We start from the raw sequence: 14699 nt of genomic DNA, 5'->3' as shown, positions 1-14699 counted from the left end.
GCCGGCCGGGGCCCGCCGGGCCGGGCGCGCCCTCCCGCTCGCCAGGAGCCTCGCTAGCCGTTTTCCTCGGGCGGGGGGGGTCGCCTTTTCTTTTCTTTAAGCTGTGCCCAGCTAGTAACGTAGCCTGGCCACACGTCTCCGCAAGGATTTTGGTTCTTATCGTTCCAGTCGCTTTTGAACAAAAGCAGCATTCAGTCACATCACTTYGCTTATCAGCTGGCTAGCAGATAAAATAGTTATTCTTCAAATTGCCTCTCTACCCTGTCTTGAACAGACCTGTGTGGGTGCTTTTCAGTCATTTTAGTCCGCAGGTATGTTTCACGTAAAAATGTACTTTCCATTTTATACGACTATTCATGCAAACTCCGTTTCCATTCGGACAAAGCGCATTCTGTGTCTTTCAGTACAAAGTGCCTTAATCTACCCTGTCCAGCCCTGCTCAGGAAACGCAGGGGAGAAAGCTAAGCACAGGTCAGAGCGACTCTCTGCCCAGGGGCGAATTTCAGCCTGTTGCACTTCCACTCAAACTAGTGCATCACTTGTGGAACTGACAAGTAGTACCGTTCACCTTCAAATATTTTTCTTTATTTCTATACACCGTACCAGTTTTACAAGAGTGGTAATTACTAGGTACCATGACCATGGCAGATGAGTAAGATTAATTTTGCACTATGCAGATAAATATTTTGAGCAATCATAATAAATATAGCTATCTCTAACTCCATTGTGTGATTATTCAAAGTTAGTGGTAATAACAAACTGCTGTGTCTGCTAGCTGTTTCCGTGCACCTTGCAGTTATATAGCTTTCTCCCTATCACCAGTCCTCCACTCTTGCAAAGATCCACTGCGTCCTCCTCTCAGCGCTGTTTCGGCCAAGCCTGGACACTGGTTTGCCRGAGTCTGTCAGCAGCTTCCAAGCACTGGGTGAGGAATTAGTCATTCACAGTGGAGTCTCAGTTTTGATCCCTTTGGGGTTCCTGCCAGTTTTGCCTCCACCTTGCGTAACATTTGTGTCGGACCACGTACGGTCCCTGTTGGTGGTTAAATGTAACGCCCTGCAGGCCCTTGTGTCCCAGAGCTGGGTACCAGGTACGTGATGCACCTACGACTTCTCACCGCTTTACCAGCAGAGCAATGCAAACCGTCCCGAATGCCACCTTGTTTCTGCTCTCTGCAGGCACGTTGCAACTCACAAATAGACCCTTTATGAACTAATGTCAAAATATTCTGTTAGCAAGGCTGGAGCTTCACAGTCTTTTCTCCAGACTGTAATTTTGCCTGAGATATTTGGACTCTAGATGATGAACCATGCAACCTAATCAGCGAGGTACCATTACAAGAGTACATTGTTCAAACGCTACTTTTGATTTTTTGGGACAAAGCTTTCTAGGACTTATTTTTCCCTCAAAGTTACATCCGTTTTAACTCTCTCTGTATAATCTCTTCCTGCTGAAATTAGGACCAAGGATGCACTTGTATGCTATAGTTTCAACTACATAAATATCTACTTCACTTCTGTTGCCACTGCTCAAGCTGTCTAAACAAGGGCTGTGAAAGATGGTAACAACTAACATGGAATAGCCCTGGGAAAGTATAATAATGCAAACTTAGAATGGGGGAGAGGGAAATTGTCTTATTTTCTTTTCTTCAGAAATATGAACTTACTTCCCACATTTGTTTGCTTTAGTTTGCTGATTTGCCAGGTGCACAGATCCAGTAGGCCAGGGCGCACCCAAGACATTTGCCTTGATGGTTTTCTTTCCTTTTACACTGGTCTTCAGATCCTGTTGCATAAATTAACACGTCATTTTCCCACATTTGGCAATATATGGTTCATGGTTAAACATTGTTTCATTCTCTTTTGCACTTGTGTTTGATTCAACAGTGTACAATGTTGAGTAGGAAGCAGGTCTCAAGTACAGTGAGTTTCATCAAGGAGTAACTGAGTTTTCATGTTCTGCAGTGTATAAACCAATGTGTTGCTGTCTGCTCGTAACTGCAATGGTAGAGAATGGCTAAGTCTGGAATTTACACTCCTTTTTGGTAGTATCATAAATTTAGAAATCAAATGTTTGTTTGCCTTTAGTAAATCTCAGTTTTGCACTGACCAACTAATAAGTTTTTTTATTTGATCCAAGTTCTGTGAAGAGTAAATACCACAAATTATCCCCACAATAAGGGGATTGTTCTGTCTTTCATTCTGGGTAGAAATAGAGGTGAGCATAAATCATTAAGAATGCTACTGCTGAAATTAGCATCAACGGGGCCAGCTATAGAAGGGAAGTTTTGGTTGAATGATTAAAGAAAGGAGCTGAAAGTCAGGATTTTGATTGATGCACTAAACTGCAGTTTTATTTTTGGAAAGGGGACTGAACCTCTCTTTCATTTATCTAAGATTCTGCCAGTTGCACTCTGAAGGGTACATGAGGTTTGACAGATTTTTATGAAGATGATCTTTTCAGTCCTTAGTGCTATTTTGCATTTATACCATTAACTGATGTATTGTCAGCACCACAATTTTAAATGATTGCAGAGCATCCTGACTTTGCTGAAGAACACATTCCTTCCCTGAGCATTTCAGTTGACTTGCAGTGGAGGATGAAGAGCTGGAAGATTAGAGTGTCTGTCCCTTTTGCTTTCAAAACGAATTTTCATTCAGTAGTGGCTAAAGCTGGTGGACAGATGGCTTCAAAAAGCCCTTTAACTAATACATGTTGCCAGCCCTACATCCTCTCTTCTGTTAAACATTTCATTCATTATGCAGTTTCGCAAAACGGTGAGAGCCAACTCTTTCTGCCAGTGTCACCCCTGCACGTAACTCCCCCTTCATTCCAAAGAGCTGTCAAGAGGCATTTTTCTTAGAAAGGGGTAGCAATCTGAGTCTTGCTACAATCAGCTTCTGAAGAGGAAGGGCCTTGCATTCAGCCAGAGCACTAGCGTTTGCTGAGATGAGATTAAAAAAGAGAAGGAATAAGGGAAAGAAAATCTCAAAGGGTGTCGGGGGATATTTACCTCAAACAGCTTCATTAGATGGACCGTGGTGCACAGACTTTGTTTTGCAGATCCAGCTCAGAGTGCATCAGATGCTGGGTAGGTCACCAACAAGGGAAAAGAGACATTAAAATAACACCGCTCTACAAGAGCTTTTTCACGGCTTTGAACAATTAGAGGCTGCAGAGCAAAAGTGGTTATTTTTCATTGCAATTCCCATTTTAATTCAACTCAAAGTCACCTGTTGGTAGAAAAGGAGAAACAACCAACAGTTGGTTATGCCTTTCAAGCGTCACAGCTGCTTTGCTTAAAATGCAAGCAATGAGAGCTCAGCTGGGGACTGTGGTTTTGGCTAGAAGTGCTCCCAAAGTCTTAGCAAACGGCTCAGTAACTGTACGTGGCTGTGGGCAGGGGAGAGAGCATGGTGTGCTCCCACGCACTGCCTCACCAGGGCAGCTACCACGTGCTGAGCTGTGGAGCTAGGCTGTTCCTGATGTTGGCTGTATCTACATCATAACTCACTTGATTTAAGGTATACAGGAAAACTTTTCATAAGTGATAATTTAAATTAAAGTGCCAAAAGACTCTTCTGGTCCAGTACTTTGTTTCTGATGAACTCTGAAATAACCACGTGCTCAGGAAAAAAACGCTGGGATGTGGAAGGACTTGTTTCATGGCTCTGCTCTCAGTCTGACGTGCAACCGCATGAAATTGGGTGTTTAGGTTCTCAGGGAGAGCCCCGGGTTGCCCCAGGGCTAAGTGCTGTCATTCAAAGGGAGGAAAAAATCCAGAGATCTTGGTTTTATCCCAATAAGGAATGAGAAACGTGTCTCCTCTCCTTTCCCGTGTGCATACGCCTTCATTTTTGGTGTGCTTCAGGCTTTCCTGATAAGATGATGGCCCTACTTCCCTACTTTTAACCACACAGAAGCAGCTTGGAGGAATAAAAAGACAGACTCTGAGTCCTGAAATTCTCAATGTTTAATTTGTCTGCCATTAATTTCTGTTAAATATAAACCGAATTTCAGAGTAATATCAACCATTCAGAGTAAATGGAGATTGAGAAGGGAAGAGGAAATACATTTCTTACTTTAAAGCACATCTTAAGCTCCTTTAAATTCAAGGAATTTAAAACATTCAAGTTTTCTGGCCCTCTAGAATGAGGAGGAAGGGTAGAATTTTTCCCCAATCATAATAATTTTTGGTTAAGTTGTAAGAATTTTTTTTAAGTGTTTACCAATCCAAGTCTATTAACAACTGCTCACATGAAGAAATCTAAACAGTGGTATTACTGGCACGTAGATTGTGAATGCATAAACCAGGTTGGCAGATTAATTTTGACTCCAGTGATGAATTGCAGTGAACTTCACTGAAATCTTGATGCGTGGGGCTCTGCACACAGAGTACATTATTTGCTGTGAGACTTCTGTGCTTCACTTGAAGTGAGCACTTCCATTCTTCCAGCCGTGTTCTGTCTTTGAGCACCAAATTCTTGCTTCTGTAGGTTTCATGAAATGTAGAAATTGAGTCTAAGACTTCATATGCCTCTCATTTTAGTAGAGATGAGTATATATGTATTTTTACTAGCAAAATCAACTTGTCCATTTGGGACAGAAGTGTCCCGAATAAGCAGGTTATGAGCACCAACAACAGCAACCGCGAATCAGAATACAACAGCATGATTTAAATAGATTGGTCACCAAGGAAATGTGTTCCCTGACTAATCCTGTAAGTCGGAAAACTACAATATTTTGAGTGGAGACTTTGGGGAGACAGAGATAAAAGGAGAGAAAAGCCAGAGGGAGCCCAGAAAGAAGGAGAACTTGAGGGAATCCAAGGTGACCCCACAATCCCGTACAGGATTTGGGACCATCTTGATCAGCCCTGCACTAGGGCTATACCTAGCAGGACTGGAAATGCTAACGGGATCCACACAACTTTTCTCCTGGACCCTATCATGTCTCCTGTAGAAAAAAGAAATTCTTGTAATTCAGAAAATTGCATATATCTGTGATTAAATTGTTTTGTTATAAAAATCTGTTTAGCCTTCACACTGTCATTTGTTCTGAAACCAAAACAGGACTCTAGTGACAAACCAGCTTTAGTAAGTGCAAAAAAATCCCATGAAGGCTATAGATAGCACATCAGCAATATTGCAGTTGCTATTGTGCTTTGACTGAGTTGTTGAGTACTGATGTTCAAGACTTCAAGAAAATAAGTAAGACTGTGCTGTGGGGAAAATCTGAAGGTATTTAAGGAATTTAAACAAAGGTTAGCAAACCATACAACCCGTAATGTTAAAGAAAGACTACTGTGTTTTGTTACAAGCTGTGGTGGGTTTTTGTTTGTTTGTTTTTGAGGGGGTGTCTCTGCAGGAACTCAAAATTTTCAGTATGATCTGTAAAGTTGGAATGAATCACTACTCCTGTCACTGAGAATTTTCTGAACTGCAAACTGGCTTTAGTCCAGATGTAAGATACAATATGGAGAACAACCAGAAAGAGATTCATGTTACTGAAATGCATTTGATCATTGAGATCAAAAGAGTTTTTAATAGTTGCCCAAGCAAAAGAATGAGTAGGGAGTGATGTGGCAAAGGAGCCATTGGAAAAGGTGGTTCCAGTTTCTGGATTATATCCGAACAAATGAAAGACAATGAAATCCAAGGAAAGACTGAAATGTTTTAAGTCATCATGAGATAAACTGCTCTGAGCCATATCCTGCCTCTGAAACACTCCAATAGACTCTGAACTTACTTTGCTTCACAACAGCATTAGTCAGGACACTGTGTTTTTCAAAGGACAGCTTCAGAATCTGCTCTGAACTGGCTCAGAAAGCTATTTCAAGATAGACCAAAACAGTAACATGAATATCTGTGCTAATTTGGCCTGCAAAAATTCAGCTGGGAAGTCCACAGAGCTTTATATGCTGTTCTGATGTTTCAGCTGCTATTCTCAGTCAAACCCAGAAGCACTTAGGAGAGTTAACTAAATGTTTTTAGGCTTCACTGTGGGACTATATCAAATAAACTGGTCTACATCTTAACAGATCTACATCTTAACATAGGGCTGTTTATTAGAAAACAGGCCTATGGCGCATATATACGACAGTCTAGTATAAGCCTCTTGCCATTAATTCCCAAGCCATGTTTAGCTGAACACAAGCGTCTTGTAGAATGAAAGCACTATGTTCGCTCTTGGTAGCGTTGGTTCTTCAGTGCTCATCAGACGTGACCTTGGTCATTGTAGAAGATGCTAGTAATTTTCCCATGCAGCCTTATATGAGAGGTGCGTTTCACTGGAGAGTTCAGGTTTTTTGGTTTTTTGTTTTAAGGCAGGGTTCATTTATACTAAGGAATTCCGTAACCTGAAAAAACAGCTTAATAGCAGTCAGTTGCACACGGTTATACTGCACTTCTTTCCACCACTTGCACAGATGTACAGATCTCACTTTATTTGCTTCATAGCAAAAAGCTTTCAGTTAAGAAACTGAGACACCCTCTTATCAAAACCTATTTATGACACTTTATAGCTTAGAGAATGAAACAATGTACTCTAAATCATGAAATAATAGACCCCAACAAAATGCAATTCAGCTTTCCTATATCATATATACCTTGATCTCTCACATTGTAACTTGAATTTTAATGCTGTGTTTTGTAGTTTCTTTTTTTAAATTCATCTCTGCAACGTTCAGTGCAGCACAGTATCACTTGAATAGGTTCTTTAATTGTTCAAGCTCCTATGTGATTTCATTTCGCGTAGTTTGGATGAGCCACACATGCTTTAATAAGCGATTGTAAGAATGGACTGCAGAACTATCCCAAATAACCCACAGAAGAAAGGAATACAAGTATTTGTTTTCTCTCCTGTATTGGTATGAATACTACACTACACTTGAATGAAATTTGTCTTATAATGTAGAAATCTAAAAGGAGAAAGTGCTAGATGTAACACACACATTAATATACATTATAATAGTTACTTTTGAAAGCTGAGGAATTTTTTTAAGCATATTCTACCTGTGAGTACTTAGTCATTCAATGAACCTACGCACCTTTGACTTTATTAGTTTATGTTTTTTTCAATTTCCAAAGCAATAATTGAAAAAGGAGGGGATTGGTCTAGCTTAATTACCTCAAAATATTATGCTGTTAACCTCTTAGAGGTAATCCGAGGATATCTAATATGCCTTTCATATTGAGACTGCTACAGAAAGGAAACGGAGCTAGTCTAGAAACAGCTCGGGATGCTTCAGTATCCAGGAAGATGGARAAGGGTGGCAGTGTGCATGGGACAGCAGGCTCTCGGGGTCTCCCAGGAATTATGAATGTCACGGCAAGCAGGAGGCCTGTCACTCAGGGATCGCTGTGGGGCAGTACATAGTTGCAGTATCTCTTGCAGCCACAGAAAATGCAAAATTTAGAAATAAAGACTGTGATATTGCCCACTGACTTAACAGGGCGCCCTTGAACGAGCCTGGCACCGCGTCCAGTTTGTGGAAGCCAGCAGATCTCCCCCYCTCTCTCTCTCTTTGCTGTTTTCTGGAAATGAAGTGACATTTGTCACTGAGAGGCCAGTAAGGGGCCCTGCTTTTCTACWAATTTTCGATCTTCAAGGCCTCTCTGTCTTATTCGTCGTTCTACCCTGGTTGTCAGCTTCAGAGTGTCACCTGAGAGAAAAGGGGGGAGAGGCAGGTGTCTCCTCCCGGCGGGGTGGTTACTGCCTTCTGAAACGGTCGCAGTTCTGCGCTCCCACGTAGTGCAGCACAGGCCTGAAGATGGACTTAACCCATCCCCGGCCGTACTGCTCCTGAGCCCTCTGCTTACTGGCAGCCTAATCTGACCCAGCATGTTTTAAAGCAGAATGCTCTCCTTAACTGTACTGAGTTGATGATGAATGTTTCCAGGAAGCACAAAAAGAAGAAAAATCTTTCCCAAGAGAATAATTTGTCTAAGAGTGCACATGCACAGTGTAGGTGCCTTGCTGTATAGGTTTAAATATTGTTCTGGATACGGAAGCTGCTGGTATGTCCGTCATATGCTAGTGCCTTATTTTAGTAATGAGAAGATGATGTATAATTTGCATGATCATAAATCTCGCTGGAAGGGTTAAGAGGTATTTGGATCCTCAGACTTGCTGTGATATAGCAAAGTTGTACTATTTCTTTCCTTGAAACATTTAGGAACAATTATACATGTTGTGAAAATTATCTTAATTCATTCTCATTTATGCAAGCATGAAAGGCTGATATATGAAGTGACCCAAACCTCATAGATCATTTCATCCTGTATAGATCCAGTTCATAACCTTCAACAAGTTACAAGTCAGATGACAAAACAGAGTTTCAACAGCCTTGTCCCTTGCAAACCAAAGGCGCATCTTGGTAACAAAGCCAAACTGGCTAAGAGTAAACTGCTAATACTTAACATTCTTTAACAAGTTATTGAGGAATTAGATGAATGAATATATCCATACTTAATTCAATAACAACTTTTGTTCATGCAACTGCATCAGCTGTTAGAAGGTCTAAGAAAATTTGGCATACTATTAAATCATAGATGCAGCACACTGGAGCAAGAAGCAGATTTGCCTAACTGGACTGAGTTTGTCTAGTTGTGTATAATCRAGCAGTGAATGACGAGATGGTGCTAGTGATAATAAAGAAGAGTAAAGGGAGAGGAAGTGATGCATGAACGACAGAGGTAATGGGACAGAGAATGGAAGGGAATGGATAAGAATCACAGTTGTAAAAGGCATTTTTCTGCATGGATGGCTACCCGTTCATTTTGTCGTCTGTTTTTCAGAAGGAGAAACTTAGGTTCAGTAGCTACTTTGCTTGTTAGGCTATACCGTGTGTATATTTAAACAAGGTAAATGATTTAGAACTTGGTTGTCGAGAGGGAGTGAGAAGCTRTCCGCTCCTTCTTTTCCTTCTGTAGCAATGCACTAGAGCGAAAAGCAGCTCTAGACTGGCCCTAGGCATGTAAGAAAGTGCAATTTTTGAGACTAGATTGAGCTACTGTGATCTTTAGGATCTTAAAAGATCAGTCTTCTGGCACATCTGGCTCAGTGTATTTATACAAAGCAAAAAAGATTTAAAATGGGCAGTATGACACCATGTAATTGTCATGTCATGTCATGAGGGATGGCATTTGTCACTCCRCTTGGATATCTGGTAGGTTCATCAAGTAACCAGCAGGTACAGAGGTTTGCAGAAATGCCCTACTGTTACCCAAAACAAATGAAGTTTTCAAAACCAGGAATTCAGTTCAGAGATCATACGGGACTTTCCCCAAGACTAAAGCATAGTTTGTAGCTAAGTGGAGAGTGATGGCTACCAGTAGTCACCTGCTCTGAACCATTTTATGAAATGACTTATGTGCTTTGAATTGRCAAAATATGAGAATTAGGGTGAAAGTTTTCTAAATTTTGGGCCTTGAAGGTGGGAATGAGTCTCTTATGTTGCTCRGACATCTGTGGATATAACAGTGTTCCCTTTACTACAACTCTAGTTTGTATATGAACACAGTCAAAAGAATAAATCTGATGAATAAATCAATCTATGTTGATTTAAGAAAAAACGATGCAACATACAACCTAGATTGCAGGTCCTGACATGCTGTATCTCAGAAGAACATCAGGTTCCTGAGATCTAGTGCTATGGATTAGACTCTGATGGGGTTTCTGATATAAAGAGGCTATTATAAACACACAAGTTCTATGTTCTGTCTTATCACTGCCATCGTAAGACAGAAATTTCATTGTTCACTGAAATTCTGTGTATGTTTTGAAGTATTTATAGGTAAAAGTAGTTATAGCTACAATCTAGCTATACAAAATAAAATTTAATTTAAGAGCTACTGGATATCTTGTTCTGAGAGATTGAGTGTCCTTCTAGAGAGCAGAAAAATCTGTTTGATTCTAAACTTTTGCTTTTGGTTGAAACAAATCTTTCCTCTAAATTGACTAAAAACCCAGGCAAATATCAAGCTGTGGTTAGAAGTACACTTTGTCAACACTGTTAACTTTGCGCTTGAGTTCCATTTTTGAACAAAAATCCAGAAGAAAAAAAGCTACAGAAATGGCAATGAGAACAAGAACCCACAGGGATTTACCTCTTTATCCACTAGGTCTTTACCCATCTAGGTCTGAAGCAGAAGCTGTACTGCTTTGGTGGCTGCCTTGCTGCACTGGTGAAAGAAAGTTACTGCTTTGTTGCTAAGAGAGAAGAGAGATGAAGTTTTGATATGTTTTTTCTTGTGAAAGCAAGATGTTGTTGATTAAGGTAGATTTGCTGAGATTCCTGAAAAAATATATGTCTGTAATCGTAGGCTTTTACAGCGAAAGGTATTGCAAGTTTCAGCTTGGTCATCTGTGTGTCCAATATCTAGAAGAAACCGTGGTATGTTTGAGTCTACAACATACTAAAAAACACTGACAAGACCATGCTTGCTTACAGCCCAAACTCTGCACCCTTCCTGCTGTGTCATTTTTTGACAGGATTAATAGAGAAACAATCAGATTTTGTCCCTCAGTAGAGGAAAGCATGTTAGCTTTAGGAGGGGAAGAGCTACCAAAGGTGCAAGTTTGTCCATCAAGGTTAGGAATTTTAGCTCCTCACTGGCTCTGTCACTGCTTGCAGGTGCTCAGTCTTTGTCACTGCCAGGTGACACCAAACCAGCTTCCTACCCTGGAACTGGCTAAGAGGTGATGAACATATTATGCACTGCCTGCAACCATGTTTCTCCTTGATGGCGGGGGTTTCTAATGCTATCGTTGCAGGGGATCCCTTCTACAGTGTGTCCAGTAATGCAGTCAGGAGTGGCAGGGGTGTCCATGCCCATGATTGCTAGGAACAAATTTTCAAGGGTTGTGGCAAAGACTTTGGAAAAATCTCTGTGTGTTTGAGATTCGGATTCTGGCTGCCAAATGCAACACGCTAGTCAGCTCCACAGAAATACTGCTGTTTGTAGTGACAGTGCAGGAGGAGTCAGGTTTCCYGGATTTCATTTGTGCTATAGTTGCCTCTCATGTTCTTGAACATAAGTCATGTCCCTGATCCTATTCTTTTGTAAATGGTCTTTAGTTATCTAATAGTCCCATTGGATCTRGTGAATCAGACCAAAATTTATTTGCAGATTCTGTGTGCAAATCCTTTCAGAGGAGTCAAAAGTTATAGCAGTGGCAATTGTTATTACAGAGTGCTTCCAATTTTGAAAGCATTTTGCCAAGATATCTAGGCTAACCTAGCGTTAACGTCTGTGCTGCTGCTGGTGTTTCAGAGCATTTGTAATGCACAGCCTGGCAAAAACAGAACAACCATATGAAGCTCAGTGCTGAAAACTCTGCTTACAAGAAAGATTATTGGCTAGATTTCCTTGAGAGAAACTCCAAGGTGCCTTTGTAATGTAAACCTTTATAAATGCTAGAAACTGAGTCAAAGGAAAGTATTGCAAGCCATTGAGGTTAACCAATATGCCACTTAAATATAACTGTAGTTTGTGTTATCTGTAACTGAAGAAGGTCATRGGATCTATCGTTTGCAGCGGGAGCTTGCAGCGCCAGCAAATTAGCATCAAAAGCTGTGGCTCGGCATACAGAGCAGGGCGATAACTGCAGCCTCTGAAAACTGCTCGGGAGAGCGGCGAGTGGAGAGGAACAAGCTCCCTCAAGCTTGTGATTTTACTGTCACTCRTTACAACAGCCCAGCTCTCGTTGCCAGCCTTAACGTGCTGAGAAAGTGTCAGCCGAGCCTTAGAAAGCAAACGGCGGCGACAGCGATGCCAAGGCAGCCGGCGGGAAGCCGGGCCCGTGCGGAGCAGCGCCGCGGGCGCGGGGCCGAGCCGCTGCTCCCGGCTGCTGTTCGCTTTGAGGACGAAGAGGGCAACAACGGGATAAGCCCAGAAGCAAAAGGGCTTCTGAGAGGGGAGATAAGAAAACCAAATTAATTTGAACAATGAATTTAAGTGCTTTTGCCCTTTCTTAGAGAGGCTGGCTAAGAGGGAGGAAAAAGGGAGACGGCAAAGTCTGCCTCTTATTCCCCTCCCTTTTGCAAAATCCTACATGCCCTTTTGGCAGAGATCCATCATTCACTTAATGCGTTCTGCTGAAATCAATTCATCTGTCAGGATTTGACCAAAACTTCCTTGCTGATCCTATCCGCTGATTACTCAAAACGATACAGAAGGATTAGCAAAAAAAAAAAAAAAAAAAATCCATCCTCCAAACCAAATTCAATTTACTGTATAATGTAATGCATTAGAAAATGACAGATTCCAGTAGGGAAGAGAGAAGGAGCTCGATTGCACGAACCAACCTCCTCGCTGGCTGACGGTTCACAAACACCTGGGAACGAAACAGGCACCCGCGGCCGGGCCAGACCCAGCCCAGGCTCGGGGCYGCCTGTGGCATTCGGGAGTGCTCCCGCCTCCAGATTTCCTCTGGGGCCTCCTTCGGGTTGGGCATGGAGGAGGGGGACGCTTGGTCCTCCAGCCGCCTGTCTGCGCAGTCCTGTGGCCGTCTTGCAAAGCTGCTCCTGTTTTAGGATACCCTGTTGTGCGTCTGCGTTGACACATTGACTAACCTGACGTAAAACTAATCTTTTTGCATGTTGTAAAACTTGAAGGGGGCCAAGGGAGGGGGAAAGAAATAAGGATTCAGTCCCAGTGCCGTAACTGTCTGCTAAGGAATTTTCAGCGTACAGGTATGAGCTAGCTTGGCAGCAGCATGCTTGTTTGCCTGTTGATGTGCTGAACAGCTTCGCTTTTTGTKGTAGCAATAGATGCAATTAGGACTTTGCTTTTAAACAATATCTCCATTAAAATTCAATTTAAATGCATTAAATATAAAGCTGCTCTTACATGTGAATGTTAGTCAGCAGAGTAAGGAACAGGTAAGCTCAAGTGGCAAGGCACTTCTCGCTTTTGTAAGTTCAGACAGGTGTAGCTTTGTCCCAAATGTTAGATAAGGAGATTAAAATTATACATGTTCTACCTGAAGATCACACCAAATACAGAAACGTGCTCACTGCCTGTGAGCTGCTTTGTAGCCTGCCCGTGTGTAGCTCCTCTGGTAACTAGTGGGGCATGATGTCACATTTGCTTAAAGCAATTTGTTGAGTTGTAAATATCACTAATCAATTTTTGTGACTGAATCCAGCGGCCTTGGGTGTAATCCATGACAGCGCTGACTTTAATGTATTTTCTAGCCTGAGCAGAAGTACTTTGAGCTGCCCTTTCCCATTAACTTCCCATCTAACTAATAAAATACCAAGAGAATTATATTCACCGCTTCTGCCAAATTTTAACCGGAAACAATTCTGACTACGAATATTAAATGTTTCACATTGACAAATCTGATCTCTGTTAGCCCTTGCTAGGACAGGCAGCCACCTGCGTGGCCTTCTTTTAAAGCCCGGCGTACTTTACAGACCAGGGTCACTTGACTGTCGTTTCAAACTTAAAATTTAAGGAGTTTTCTAGTCACACCCAAAGCAGCAGAGGGAATGTGTCATCTGCATGTGTGAGAGGTTTTGCTGTGAGATTCATCTAGCTTGGAAACTTCCTTCTTCAAGCCTTGAGTCTCCTCCAGTCCTTGAGTTCTCCTTCCTCAGGTCTCCTCTGCTCCCCCCCAACCCCCCAACTTGCACGTAGACACTTTCGAAAGTATTAATTGAATTACCTTTGCACAGATCACAGATCAAAACGCTGGCAGATTGCTGCGTTCCTCTGACTAGAGGCTGTTGAGCTCTGACACTGCTGCGGTGCTGTGTCCGTGCACCCTGGGCCTTAAATAAGGGCAAGAGCTTAAGCGCAGAACGTGATCTGTGGGAAAATCTCTTTCCATCTTCCATACAGAATGGCATGAGATTTCTCTGCATATTTGGCTTTTCCTCTTATCCTTAATCCTCATGCCTTCGCAGTATCTTGGTGAGAGCTTGATGTTGCAAACTTGTCTTTCACTTTTCCTCGCACTGCTGGAGTAGTGTCATCGTCCCGAGGCCTCCAAATAGTGTAACCACGAGTGTCTCAGCACTGTGTTTTTCAGCAGATTCATTAGGGTTATTTTTGCATTGTGAACCTGACGGACAGAACCGCAGCTCTTGAGCTAGGCGTGGGGATGTGTGGGTGGCGAGAAACTGCAAGCAAAGGCTGACAAAATTGTTGGAAAGTTTGTCTCAAGTTCAGATTCCAGTGAACAAATAGTACATGCTGGCTGTAATTTAAATCCAATCAATATTCAGTTAAAAAATAAATAGAAAGCTTTTTGGATCGGTGATGTAAGGGAATGTTGGTTCAAGGAAGTAATTACATATTATGTAGAAAAAGTCAATTTAAGTTCTCAATAATTTACTTAAGTGATTTACTTGACTGATGTGTTGTCTTGACCCAGTAGGGCAGAGGAGCAGACACTAACTTATGGCATAGTTCCAGCAAAAACAGCCGTTGTTACTGTCCAACATAAATCCTTAGCTACTGTCTTGTTCCAGGTGTACCCAGGTGCCATTAAAAAAAAAAGTGATAAATTTTATGTTTGTAAACATAACTCTGTCAAAACTAATCCTGTTTCTGGCAGATGAAGATGTTATCCGTACCCCCTTGGTAAGGCAATATACGTTTTCAGGAAATAATGCTCCTAGTATATAATTAGCTTAAAAACAGCAGTCCGTAAAACGGTAGGGGTAGGCGCCGGGTTCGCCGGCCGGC

The sequence above is a fragment of the Rhea americana genome, unplaced genomic scaffold (genome assembly GCF_003343005.1).
Source record: "Rhea americana isolate MKP2758 unplaced genomic scaffold, rheAme1 scaffold_19, whole genome shotgun sequence".
Taxonomy (NCBI): domain Eukaryota; kingdom Metazoa; phylum Chordata; class Aves; order Rheiformes; family Rheidae; genus Rhea; species Rhea americana.
This window is presented reverse-complemented; position numbering follows the sequence as displayed.